The sequence below is a fragment of the Salarias fasciatus genome, chromosome 5 (genome assembly GCF_902148845.1).
Source record: "Salarias fasciatus chromosome 5, fSalaFa1.1, whole genome shotgun sequence".
Classification (NCBI taxonomy): domain Eukaryota; kingdom Metazoa; phylum Chordata; class Actinopteri; order Blenniiformes; family Blenniidae; genus Salarias; species Salarias fasciatus.
In genome coordinates, this window is record NC_043749.1 from 36,523,689 (window position 1) to 36,537,405 (window position 13,717).

At 46.2% G+C, this 13,717-nt stretch overlaps 1 protein-coding gene across 1 annotated transcript in view; it reads right to left on the reverse strand.

Moving 5' to 3' along the window:
* Positions 1 to 13,717, reverse strand: part of LOC115388277 (calcium-dependent secretion activator 1-like) — a 374,835-nt gene that overhangs the window by 37,511 nt on the left and 323,607 nt on the right.

Sequence of the window (13,717 nt, forward strand, 5' to 3'; positions counted from 1 at the left end):
CATCCCCAGTGCTTCAGACACGTACCCCAAGAGCAACAACCCCCAAACCCCTTACGGGCACTGCACCCTTTCCCTATGCTTATGGGTGCTGACCACCATTAACAGCATGTGTTTTGCTGGGCTGTAACTTCATGTTGAGCCCTCTTCCTGGCTTCTAGGCATCAATCCTGTCTACTGAGCAACACTGTTGGTGTCAGTTCAGGCCCTGGATGGTGCAACAATCGTGTGTGGCGTCTCTAACTGGAGTGCAGGTTGAAGATGGCACTGTCTGTCTTCTGGACATATCCAAGACGTGCTAGCACACTCTTGGCCAGATTGCCTAGTTGCCCGGATGGACGCGGCCAGAGAATTCTTCAGTAGGGAAATATGCAAGGCTGGTGGCCCCCTTCTGGCCAGCACAGGACACTCTTGCAGCAAACCATGGGCCCATTCCTCCCCCCAACAGGTGAGATCTGTTGTCCCAGCATGGAGATCAGGTTTGGCACTAAAATCCTCACTGATTCCGCTGATATGTTTGGCCTACAGAGGCCCAAATTGCTGCTGAGCAGTTGTCCAGAGCCTGTTAGGTGGATCACCCTGAAGGTCAAAGTGCCATCCACTCGGCTGCAATGGGAGGTGGAAAGTTGTTAAGTGGTACAACATCTGCAGGGAGGACCATGGTGCTTTGCCCGGTCTGTGTGGTTTTCGATTCTCGCAGGCCTCCCACTAGAGGGAAGTTGGCCTCCATCTACCTTGAAGATTTAGGTGGCAGCCTGACATGATGGAGTTACAAATGGCGCAGTTGGGAGTTACAACCTGGTGCCAATTGTCTCTGGGGGGCTCTGAGGCCTTGTCCCCTGAGAGCCCTGGCAACACTGGAGCTACAGTGCTTGATGCGCAGGACTACATTTCTGCTGTCCATTACCTTGGCGAAAGGCGTGGGTCAGGTACATGCTTTGGCTATCTGCCCATTATGCCTGAGGTGGCATCTGGATATTAGGGATGTCATCGAAAGACCGAACAGTGCCCTTTTCACACAGAGGCTGTCAGGTCTACAGTCTACTCAGTTTATAAGGCTCGCATGATTTGGCTCTCCATTGAGCGTTACAGGGAGGAACTCTTGTGCCCAGTCAGAGCTCTGGGATGCTATATTGAAGCTACCACTGGACTTCATATCTGCACACAGCCTTTGGCCTGTTACTGGGCCCCTGGCCCTCTAATCAGACAAAACTGGAAAAGAAACAGACCACTGTATAACTTTAAATGCCTTTAACGTTGCTCATGTTTTATTTAGTTGTTTTTGGCTGAGCAGTCGAGATTAAAGACACTGTTATATAAAGTTGTGGCCTGTGGATTATAATTTTACCTGGTCACATAAACAAAAAGTCAATGTGACAATATATATCTATATTATATTATCTGTCAAACATTTGACGTTCAAAGTGCTCATGCCAGCTGCAATGCAAATGTGCCAGCAATGTTTAGAAGGTGTAAAATATGACGTTAGCACCTCATTCCCCAGGTCTGAACTGAGACCCCCGTTGGGATGATCTTGTTTTGAATGACGTAATTGTAAGACACATTTATGGCTAGCATTGTTATTCTGGAAAGCTTCGTGAGTTTCAAGCTTCATGTTGGACACAGAGCATAAAGTGCGACAGGGAAACAAGTGGAACGTCAGCACATGCATCACACAGAGAGCTCACACCGAATTCAATCAATGAAAGATAGAAGGACACACAATGCAAAACAATAATACAGATTAAATTCCTCAACAACAACAAATTGAATGTAAGTTGCAGTAGCTGTGATCCAGTGACAGCTTCAGAGTTTTTTCCCTCCCTGTCACACTTCTTTGCACTCAGCACTCTGCAGCAGCAGGTTCAGGAGCTTCTGTCCTCTTTTCCTCTTTGTCATCGTGTTCTTCTCACATCAAGCCAAAGGGTTGAGTCACTTTTCATCTATTATGTGGCTGATCTCTTAGCCTTCTGACAGCTGAGGAATGTGATCTATTAAAGATTTATATAAGACTTTAGGATGTGATGCAGCAGCTCTGCACCTTTTTCTGACCAAAGTTCACATTCTGCAGATTGAAACTTTTAAGGAGAACATGAGAACTTTCATTGTTCTGTATCTTTTCATCATGCCTCTGACAGCTTTTCTTTGCATTGTATATATGAAAAGTTTACAGAATGTGTATGTGCTTTCATAATTTAACAAATGAAAAAACTAAATTCTCGATGACCTTTCATTAATTTCTGCTTCCATTCCCTCATGCATCGATCATGTAATGTGTCAATCTCGACAGAAGGACAGACAAGGCTGCTTCATATGCAAAGGTTAAGCTGTCACATGTACATGAGATGAGGAGAAAACGCTGTTTGTTAAAGAGATCAAAGCAGAAAGAGGGAAGCAGAGCTTTGGGAGACAGCTGATGACAGTTCATTTTGGGGTTTGATCTCAGTGAAAGCTCTGCTATGTTCATTAGGAAAATAATCTGATGTTGTGGTCGCTGCGTGCTTTAGATTACACACCTGATTGCTCATTGTCATGTTTTATGAATGCATGATAACACATTCATTAGATTCAACATTGTTTCATTGATTCAACATTGCAGTATGCTTAATCTCCTGGCTTCTAATTCAACATCCATGATTCTCTTCCTACTGGTGTGATAACATCCCCAGTGGAGGTCAGCAGCTCCTCCTCCACTGTAAACAGTGTTGGTGGAGACCTGCTTTCCCCTCCTGAGGCGCCGGACGGTTTGCCAGAATTTCTTCGAGGCCGACCGGTAGTCCTCCTCCATGGCCTCCTGAACTCCTCCCAGACCCCAGTTTTAGCCTCTACAACCGCTCAGACTGCAGTCCACCAGGGTCTGCTGGTTCCTGTCAGCTGCTTCTGGAGTCCCATGAGCCAACAAGGCTCGATAGGACTCCAGAAGCAGCTGGACGGACCGCCCTTACTTCCTGTCTCCACCACAGGGTTTGGAGGTTGCCGCCACGACAGGCACCGGAGACCTGGACGACCACAGCTCTGAGCAGCTGCTTCGACGATGGAGGAGGAGAACATGGAGAACATGGAGAACATGGTCCACTCAGACTCAGTGTCCCCAGCCTCCCTCGGGACATGAGAGAAGCTCTCCTGGAGGTGGGAGTTGAAAACCCTGCTGACAGAGGGTTCCTACCAGACGTTCCCAGCAGACCCTCACAACCCGGTTTTCTCCTCCGCCAGCCAATCACTCACCACCAGGTGGTGATAGGTCGACAGCTCTGCTCCTCTCTTCACCCGAGTGTCCAAAACACGAGGTCAGAGGTCAGATGACACGACAACAAAGTCAATCATCGACCTCCGACCTAGGGTGTCCTGGTGCCAAGTGCACTTATGGACACCCCTGTGCTCGAACATGGTGTTTGTTATGGACAAACTGTGACTAGCACAGAAGTCCAGTAACAGAACACCACTGGGTTCAGATCAGGGAGGCCGTGCGATCCAATCACCCCCTCCAGGTCTCACTGTCGCTGCCCACGTGGGCGTTGAAGTCCCCCAGTAGAACCATGGAATCCCCAGTCGGAGCACTGTCCAGCACCCCTCCCAGGGACTCCAAGAAGGCCGGGTACTCTGCACTGCTGTTCGGCCCGAAAGCCGAGACAACAGTGAGGCACCTGTCCCCGACCCGAAGGCGCAGGGATGCAACCCTCTCGTTCACTGGGGGGAACTCCAACACCTGGCGCTGAGCTGTGGGGCTATAAGCAACCCACACCAGCCCGCCGCCTCTCACCAGCGGGCAACGCCAGGAGAAGTGGAGAGTCCAGCCCTTCTCCAGAGGAGGGTTCCAGAGCCCAGGCTGTGTGTGGAGGTGAGCCTGACTATATCTAGCTGGTACCTCTCAACCTCCCTCACAAGCTCAGGCTCCTCCCCCAACGAGGAGACATTCCATGTCCCTAGAGCCAGTCTCTGTGTCCGGGGATCGGGTCGCCGGGCTCCCTGCCGTCGGCTGCCACCCAATCCACACTGCACCCGTCCAGAGTTATGATGCAAGTAAATCTAAAACTATCTGTCCTGTCCTTTGGAGGTGTCATTTAGCCTCCTAATGCAGATTACCTGCATTTTTTTGGCATCTACAAGCCCCTGCCCCCCAGCTGTTTGTCTGGTCTTTTATTGCAGATTATTTATAGAAAACAAAGCATATACATTGGTAGTTTATTATCATTTAGTATCAATATGTTTTTCCCGTTTCTATTGGGGGAGGGGTGCAGTAAATCATATTTAATCAATAAGTAATCTATACACACACACATACAGTATATGCATACAATCAAGTCACAGAGTGAGTGGTCTTCCACAACACAAGGCAGTCTTTGCAAATATGCAAAAGCACAAAGAAACAGTAATAATCTTCCTCTCGTCTGTCTGTGGGAAAAAAGTACTTTTAGGGCTTCCTGGTAATGGGTTTAAAGATCCAAAAATTATGAATAATAAATATATGATACAACAATATTTTGACCAGAATCGTCCATCTGGGGTCATATCTGGCTGTAATGTCTGTAAATTCCAGTGAAACACAGAGTTCTGTTGTCCCATGAGAATGCAATGAAAGAAACACAGACATCAGGGGGGATTCACAAGTGACCAGAGGTAACAGTACATTGGTGTGCAGCTCAGGGGCAGCTCTCTCTCCAGTCAGGTTGCACACGCATCCACCGTGTTGGTAAACAGATAATTCTTTTCTAGCATCAAGACAGCTTCAGATCAAAGCTCATAATGTGGCTGACTGGTGTCAATATCAAACCTACTAAAGATCACTAGGAACACCAAGTGGTGGGCTGCATAACTCTCTGCAGTGAATGTGAAGTATGACTATACGCCTGGAATGGAGCATTTTGTCTTAGCTTGGGCGCTGCCATCCTTAAACAGAGAGAAAGATAGAGACTAAGGACAGGGAGGAAGGGCAGAGTGACAAGAAAAGCACAACAGGGCGGCAGAGAGCAGCCACAGACACCTTCATGGCCCGGGCGTGGCTGCAGGGAGACCTGATGCACACTGACAACAAAAGGCTTTCAGACCAAGACAAATCCCAGCAGAAGTGCTCTTGTGGAGGAAAAGAGGATACATGGCAAAGCAGCGGGTCAAGCTGCAGCAAAAAACAGCAAACGTCCAGCACTGGACACTTCTCTGTCACCCTGTGTCAGCAGGCTGCGAGCGGAGACAGCAGGAGACGTGAGACACCTCCAGGGTCCCACTCCACAAGGAATGTCGAGAAGCAACACTTCAGAGTGAAGCCGTGAACTCTCTCTCTCTCTCTCTCTCTCTCGCTCTCTCTCATCACACACACACACACACACACACACACACACACACACACACACACACACACCTGCTGTACCGGTCCTCTTTCAGTACCTTCCCTGAGCTTTAGCACAACTCCTTCATGTAATGAAAAGTTTGTTTTGGTAACTCAGTTACAGATTTGATTAAAGCGTTAGATTATTTTATATTGTGCTATTCGTCTCCTTGCATCACTGAATAAAATATGGTTTTAAACTTTCACTTGTTTCTTCCAGGTTCCCCAGGGAGTTACCTTGACAGCTTGGTCCTTTGAGGAGATTCAAGCGTCTGGCTCATCGTCATGGTTGAGACGGAGACGTGTGCATGAAAAGTCCTCGAAAAGTCCCGTTAAGGGGCTGGTTTCCATTGGAGGTGAGAGAGTGGTGGCATCCAAACAACAATTCAAAAACAGAGGCTAATTCTCGTGAGCACTTTCTGTTTTCTGTATGCTAAAGGAGAATGAGGCTATCTGTCCATAAGGATAGTAAATAAAGTTACACTGTTGAAGATAAGGAAATAGGGTTTTTTTTCCAAATATTGGGTCATGCTGGTCCTCCCTAGAAAAGGCCACAGTCAATGTAAGAACACAACAGGAAAAAAAAATAAAGCTTCCTAAACAGTGTTAAACATTATTAAAATGTGTGGAAATATCATGAATGAGAACTGTATGACTGTGTGTCTGAATATCTACTGTTTCACTTTGTAGGAGGGAGTTAGTTATTCAGTGGTGTACTGACTGGAGGAAGCCAGGCGCTGAAGACCCAGCCTGGTGCTCAGGCTGCTGAGGGAACAGAACACGGGGTCTCGAACAAGCAAGACCTCGGAGGGAAGCAACATTTCTGGAGACACAAAATATATGCTTCAAAGAATCGAGATAGCACAATATTTTTTTCAAAAATGGATGAAACGACAGCAGTTAGCAGGAAAACTAACTGTCAGAGAGTGTGTACTTTATGAGCAATCAAGGTGGAAGGAGACAACAGAAAGAAAAAGATAAAAAAAATAAAATAAAAGAAGAATCAGAATTGGAAATGGCCAATCTGTGGTTATGGCAGACCACAAATAGAGCATCACAAGAAAAAACTCTGAGAAAACCATGGAAAGATTAAAACTATGGTCTTGGAAGACCCAGAGGACATAAAACAGCGTACGATTCAATGCAAGCTACTCATTCTCCTGCACCACTGCATCTACACACAGTTCAAAACTCACAGAAACAACACTTCACCCAGATCTACAGACGTCACTGCATCACTACTGCCCCCTGTCCAATCAGAACCCTTCACGCCCACAGAGTTCAAGAGGATTCAATCCTTCGTTTTCCCCATGCAAACACAAAGGAGATTCAATGTAATTCCGAATCACTTAATTTGGAATAAATTAATTGTGAATTTCCGTGCAGCCGCTGCCTGTGTGAGGGGCTTAGTTCATGCTCCCAGAGTCAGAAAGGACTTCGACCCAGGGCGACGGGCTCTGCTGGAAACTACGCCTGTTTTCAGAGAAGATGCTCAACCCATGTCTCCCTGCGAGATCGCTCCACTTTAAGGAGCAATATCACCCCGAATGCCACCGAACGGCAGGGACCTGGCTCTCATCTGTCTTCCTCTCTGTTTCTGAACCACCCGACTCGGACCTCAGCTGACAGTGTGGAGACGAACAATTGGAACAGCCTCTTCCAGCCAATGAACAGGCACCTTTCCTCCAGACACCTGTTTCGAATTCCTTTTTTGGGATCTGCAGCGATTCATAATTATACATGAGATCAATTTAAGAATTGATTTACAGACAATTTAAGGGAGGGTGGATACATGAAAACATAACTGACAGTGGGGGCGGGGACTACAGGTCTAACAGGTCTAACAGGACTAACAGGCTAACAGGTCTAACAGGTCTAACAGGACTAACAGGTCTAACAGGTCTAACAGGTCTAACAGGTCTAACAGGTCTAACAGGTCTGCTGTCACAGGTCCAGGGTAGGGAGGGGGCCCGAACTGGGCCCCTCATTAAGACATGGAATATTTAGGGGCCCTTCTCAGACATCTGGCTCCGAGCCCCAGCAGGGTGGTCAGCTGTGAAAATACCAGGTAATACCTTCAGATGTTGCCCTGCTGTCCCACAAGACACTTCTGGACAGAGTCTTCAACTTTAAACGAGTTTTGATTAGATTGAGTATAGAGTCTGTTTTTAGGAGGAGTCTTCCCAGAAAGCAGCCACTGGGTAAATTGCTCCTGTTGTTGGAAGCATTCTGGAGCAGCAAACACACTTCTTAGGTTTCTTTTGAAGATCTTGGTGATTACCTTAACTGATTACATCATTTTAAAAAAATGATTAAAAAATTTTAAAAATTTAAAAAAGTTTGTAGGTGCATAATCAGTGGACACAAATTGTCTGAATTAGCAGGGCAGATGACTTAAAAACACAGTCAGCAGTTTTCTCTCAAATATAGGGTTTATTCAGTTAACAGGTACATTTTTTTTTTACATGCTCATGGCTGCACATGGAGAAGAAACAAAATGTATTTTGTTGGGAACATTCATCCGATGTAAGCGAAGTACGTATAAAGGTGGTTTTGAAAAAGCACATGATGAGCTGAGTGTCGGTTCTGAAGGAATAAAGCCGTTGTGAAGGCCGTCTGCAAACATGGAGCTTACAAAGTGATCTTTTGTGCATCTTTTCCAGTGATTAACTGTTGTTTGCTGACTCGGGGACGTGAAGAGCTGCTCAGGGTAATCCCTCCTCAGGATCAGACAAACTGCACACAAACACCCAGAGACAAAGGAGAGCCCGGCGAGCGGGCCAGACCACATCCACAAGCCCTAGAGTCCCGACAGCGAGAAAACAACCAGAGACGGATCCGGGTTATTCTGCCCAGACTCCTCAGTAGGGATTGTTTGAGCACATTTTTGGGAGACGTCCTGTGGTTTGACCTGAAACAAGGCTAAGTGACCAGGCTTAGAGATTTACTGATTGTTTTGGCTGTTTTTAACCTTGTGTCACACCACTTCATCATACACAATCCTGGCACCGTTTTCCAAGTTGATTACAGCTTGAGCTGATTACAGTTTGTCAGCTATGGAGAAGGACACTGACGTACCAGGACAGTCAGCTCGGCAAACTGACTGCTGAACGTAAAAAATGACAGAGATGTTGGAGGAATGACAGACCGGACGCACAGCAGCAGTTTAATGATAAACCGACAGCTCAGGTTGTGATCTTTGCGCCTTGCCAGGGTAAGGCACAAAGAAGGATCCTGAGCTGCAGGCCGATCACAGCAGAGCAGCCGGAGAGCAGCTCAGGCTCTTCTGGCTCTAAACCACGAGACTGGAACGCCACTGGAACGGCAGGCAGTGTGGGAGGAAGTCCAGAGAAAAGGCCGCAACGCATCCATCCCTCCATCCATCCATCCCTCCATCCATCCATCCACATCCACCATTATCATCCATCCATCCATCCATCCCATCCCACCATTAATCCATCCATCCATCCATCCATCCATCCACATCCCACCATTAATCCATCCAGCCATCCATCCCTCCATCCATCCTCCATCCTCCACATTCCACCATTATCATCCATCCTCATCATCCACATCCCACCATTAATCTATCCATCCTCACATCATCCATCCCATCCACATTCCACATTATCCATCATTCATCCATCCTCCACATCCCACCATTATTCTATCCATCCATCCATCCCCTCCATCCATCCATCCTCATCCATCCACATTCCACCATTAATCATCCATCCTCCATCCATCCACATCCCACCATTAATCCATCCATCCATCCATCCATCCATCCACATTCCACCATTAATCCATCATTCATCCATCCATCCATCCATCCATCCATCCACATCCCACCATTATCCATCCATCCATCCATCCATCCATCCATCCATCCACATTCCACCATTAATCATCCATCCATCCATCCACATTCCCCATTAATCCATCCATCCATCCATCCATCCACATCCCATCCAACCCTCCATCCCTCCATCCATCCACATCCCACCATCCATCCATCCACATCCTCCATCCAACCCTCCCTCCCTCATCCATCCATCCACATCCCCACCATTAATCCATCCATCCATCCATCTATCCATCCACATCCCATCCAACCCTCCATCCATCCACATCCCATCCAACCCTCCATCTATCCACATCCCACCATCCATCCACATCCCTCCATCCAACCCTCCCTCCATCCATCCATCCATCCATCCATATCCCTCATCCATCCACATCCCTCATCCATCCCTCCATCCAACCCTCCCTCCTCCCTCCATCCATCCATCCATCTACATCCCTCATCCATCCATCCATCCATCCACATCCCTCCATCCAACCCTCCCTCCCTCCATCCATCCATCCATCCATCCATCCACATTCCCACCATTAATCCATCATCCATCCATCCATCCATCCATCCATCCACATCCCATCCAACCCTCCATCCATCCACATCCCTCCATCCAACCCTCCTCCCTCCATCCATCCATCCATCCATCCATCATCCATCCATCCATGCATCCATCCATATCCCTCATCCATCCACATCCCTCCATCCACATCCCTCCATCCACATCCTCCCTCCCTCCATCCATCCATCCATCCATTTACATCCCTCATCCATCCATCCACATCCTCATCCATCCACATCCCTCCATCCAACCCTCCATCCATCCAGATCCCACCATTAATCTATCCATCCATCCATCCATCCACATCCCATCCAACCCTCCATCCATCCACATCCCACCATCCTCCATCCACATCCCTCATCCCTCCCTCCATCCATCCATCCATCCATCCACATCCTCATCCATCCACATCCCTCCATCCAACCCTCCCTCCCTCCATCCATCCATCCATCCATTCATCCATCTACATCCCTCATCCATCCATCCACATCCCTCATCCATCACATCCCTCCATCCAACCCTCCATCCCTCCATCCATCCCAGAGGCGTAATTTACGTAGGGTTGGTGGGTTATGAAAACCCTCGGGCCCTCTTGTGGTGAAATCCACTGCCGAGGATTTTTGTTTTTGTTTGTTTGTTTGTTTAAAATGAATTGCTGAATGAGCAGCAGCTGCTTCTCTCCAGCCAGAGGCGCCGCTACACACAGGGCCCCAAGCTGGAGGGGGCCCGAGGGACGGCTGACATCAGTCAATTTCAATGACAAATTAAAGGCGCGACACTAGACGCCTGCAACGACAGCGTGTCAAAAATCCCCCGCATGGGGCCCTTTCCGAGTGCTCAGCGGTTAGTTGCTAGTGGGGGCCCCGACAGACGGCGGATATCAGCGACACAAACTTCAAATCCCTCGTATAATTTACACTGACACGTCGGGAACCTACTTAACGACTACCCGGCTTGCATCAACGTGATGCATTACATGCAGTCAATGTTCAGATTAAGGTCAATAGTACGACGCATTGACTGCATTTGCACTTCATGCCACTAGGTGTTCTGTTTGCATGTTCAACCTTATTTTACACAGACACCACAGAAGAAGAAGGGCGCCTGAAGTGCAGGCATGTTGTGAGAAAAAGCCAGCAGGACGTGACAATATGTTCAATGATGCAATGCACCATTCTTTCAGTAAAAGAGAAGAACTGAACTTGTTACTCTTGTAACCAGGCTGAACCGATACAAAGTGGTGGTAGGGGAGACCAGGGACAATTGTAACACTTCTTGTTTGAGCAGTGTAACTCGGTTGTTGTTTGTGCTGCAGATCTCAGATTTTGACATGTAGTACCCACATTTGACTTCTATAAAGTACATTCATTTGTACCATTCAGTTGACACCATGACAATTTATGTAAATTATTGTCAAATACAAAATGGTATTGTTGTTACAACCTACCCCGGTACTGGGGTAAGTTGTAACACTACTTGGGGATCGTTGTAACACTAAAATTGTTATGCTTAACACAGATCCACACTAATATTTATATGCAAGAAGTTTCATGAATTTTAAAGAAGGAACAATATAAATCCAAGAACACAAAAATAAAGATAAAAATAACAAAAAAAATGCAAGTTAAATACAATACTAACATATAATATGAAATAAATCGATAGAGAAATCAAAAAATAAATAAAATAGAGATCTATGGAACAATCAACAAACCACTCTTGAACCTATTAACCATGTAAACTGCCATTTTGTTTAATCAGACAGGCAATTGTGGCAAATGTACCTGTCCTTGCCTGGGGTGCAGTCTTGATGGGCCCAAAATCTACATTGCTGATATCTGATCCACGCTTCCTTTGGCCATGAATTACCAAAGTGCTCCAAGCACACAATGCAGATGTTTTTATCATCTGAGGAGTCAATTATCTGAGATTAAAAGGCCATATTCGTGTACTTTGAAATCCAGCTTGTGTGTTGTTTGGTGTCACAGCAAGTGTGATTGCAGAGTTAACCAGATTCAGGATGCTGTAGATGCTCATGGTTTTAGCAGGATTCATCCTCATCCATGCATCGCTGGCTGTGTTGACACATTTTTTAAACAGACCAGGCTCGCTACGATCTAGGGGTTGCAATTTGTGACTACAGTGTGGTGGAAATGTGACAAGGATAATGCCAATTTCTTCTTAAAAAATTATTACAACCATCCCCGACCCAGGCAGCCAGTAAAAGCTAACCATTCTAGCATTTAGCTTCAAAGCTGGCACTACTGTACACGTCAAATTAAACTAGAGAAACTAATGATTGCACTTATGTAAGTGAAAGAACTGTATCTGCAACGCAAAGGACACTATGCAAAAAATATTTAGGGAGAAAATTTTTACTTTCTTGCTTGAAAAATAGTTTTTCTTCTCTAAAACAGAGAGCTTTTACAATAGGGACATGCAACTTCACTGTGAGCTCTCTTTAGAAGTGGGCATGGGCTACATTGAGGACAGCACCACAGCTCCTTCTTGATTGGTCAAACTGAGAGTGTTACAACTGTCCCTGTGTTACAACTGTCCCCGGTCTCCCCTAAACAATAATGGTCCACATGTAATGGGCTTTATGTTTGCACTTATGAGCGTTTCCCATACATTTGTTAACGTGTGATTAGATTATTACTATTATCGTTATTAATATTATTATTATTATTATCATCATTATTATTACTATTATTATTATTATTTACTGCACTTTTTTGGCTTTTTTTTTCTGTCCTCTATTCTTGTGTGGTGTGCAGCACGCCAAACATGCGGGCCCCTTTGACACATATGAAAACCCCTGTGGAATACATCCCAGCTACAACACTGATCCATCCACATCCATCCATAAACCCATCCACATTCCACCATCACTCCATCATCACTCCATCCATCTATCATCTATCCATCATCCCTTCCTGCCAGTAAACACAGGCACACTTTTAGCCCTGGTTCATGCTTCCGAGCGTCGGCTGCTCCATCGATGCTCATGTGCTTTCTCTCCTGCTACATTTGGGCTCAGCGGTGAGTTCCTCCAGAAGTTTTTCCGGCACTCCAGGCTGTTTATCTGCTCTTTCATTACAGATTTTTATATAAAATGAAGCACACATACATTGTCAGTCTATTATCATTTAGTATCAGAGTTCATTGTGTTTTTTTCTGCTTTTGAATATCGGGGGCGGCGCCCGAGCGATTAGATAGACTTCTGTCGGCAGACCTTCTCCTCCCTCCTGACAGTCTGTCTCCGTCCTCCAGTGTCTCTGTCTGGGTGTCTTTGTGGACGGAGCTACAGCCTGATGGCTTCATGCGGTCACTTTTCAAATAGTGTCAGTTGTGTTTTGTTTGCTGTGATGTTCTGGCGCACAGCGTATACCAGCGTGACCTGCACGTATGTGCAATGCGGTCACAAAATTTGGGCTGCGCGAACGTCCACAGAGGGATCCACTCAGACCCTAGCACACAGGAATTGATGACCATTTATACATGACAGGGACCAATGCGTAACACACACCCACCCGTGAACCAGGCTTAAGTCACACATATCCACTCCTCAGATAGACAATAGAGAGACATCTGAAAAACCAGGAAATGGAGTATGGGACAAAGCTAGTAAACTTCAACATGCTAAGCAGTGCTAACCAAATAACTACCAAATTAGTATGTTTCTACATGCAGATTATGCCAGATCAAAGTGTCCTTTCACCTTAGAAACAGCTAGGCTTTAAGGTTTCGTCTCCAAAAGTGCTGTGTTGGGTTTACTCTGTTTTCAATATCTTCTTTGGCAAAAACAAATCCTTTTATGATGACATGTTACTTCCAGAATAAAATAACTTTGTCTTGACTGAGAAACAATTTGATCTTTTGAAGAAACATCCTGAATGTAAACTCTTCATTCAGCCCACCCACCTTCACACACTGCCTGCCATGAAGTCGCTATCAGCTGTCGCTGGGAGTCGTAGTC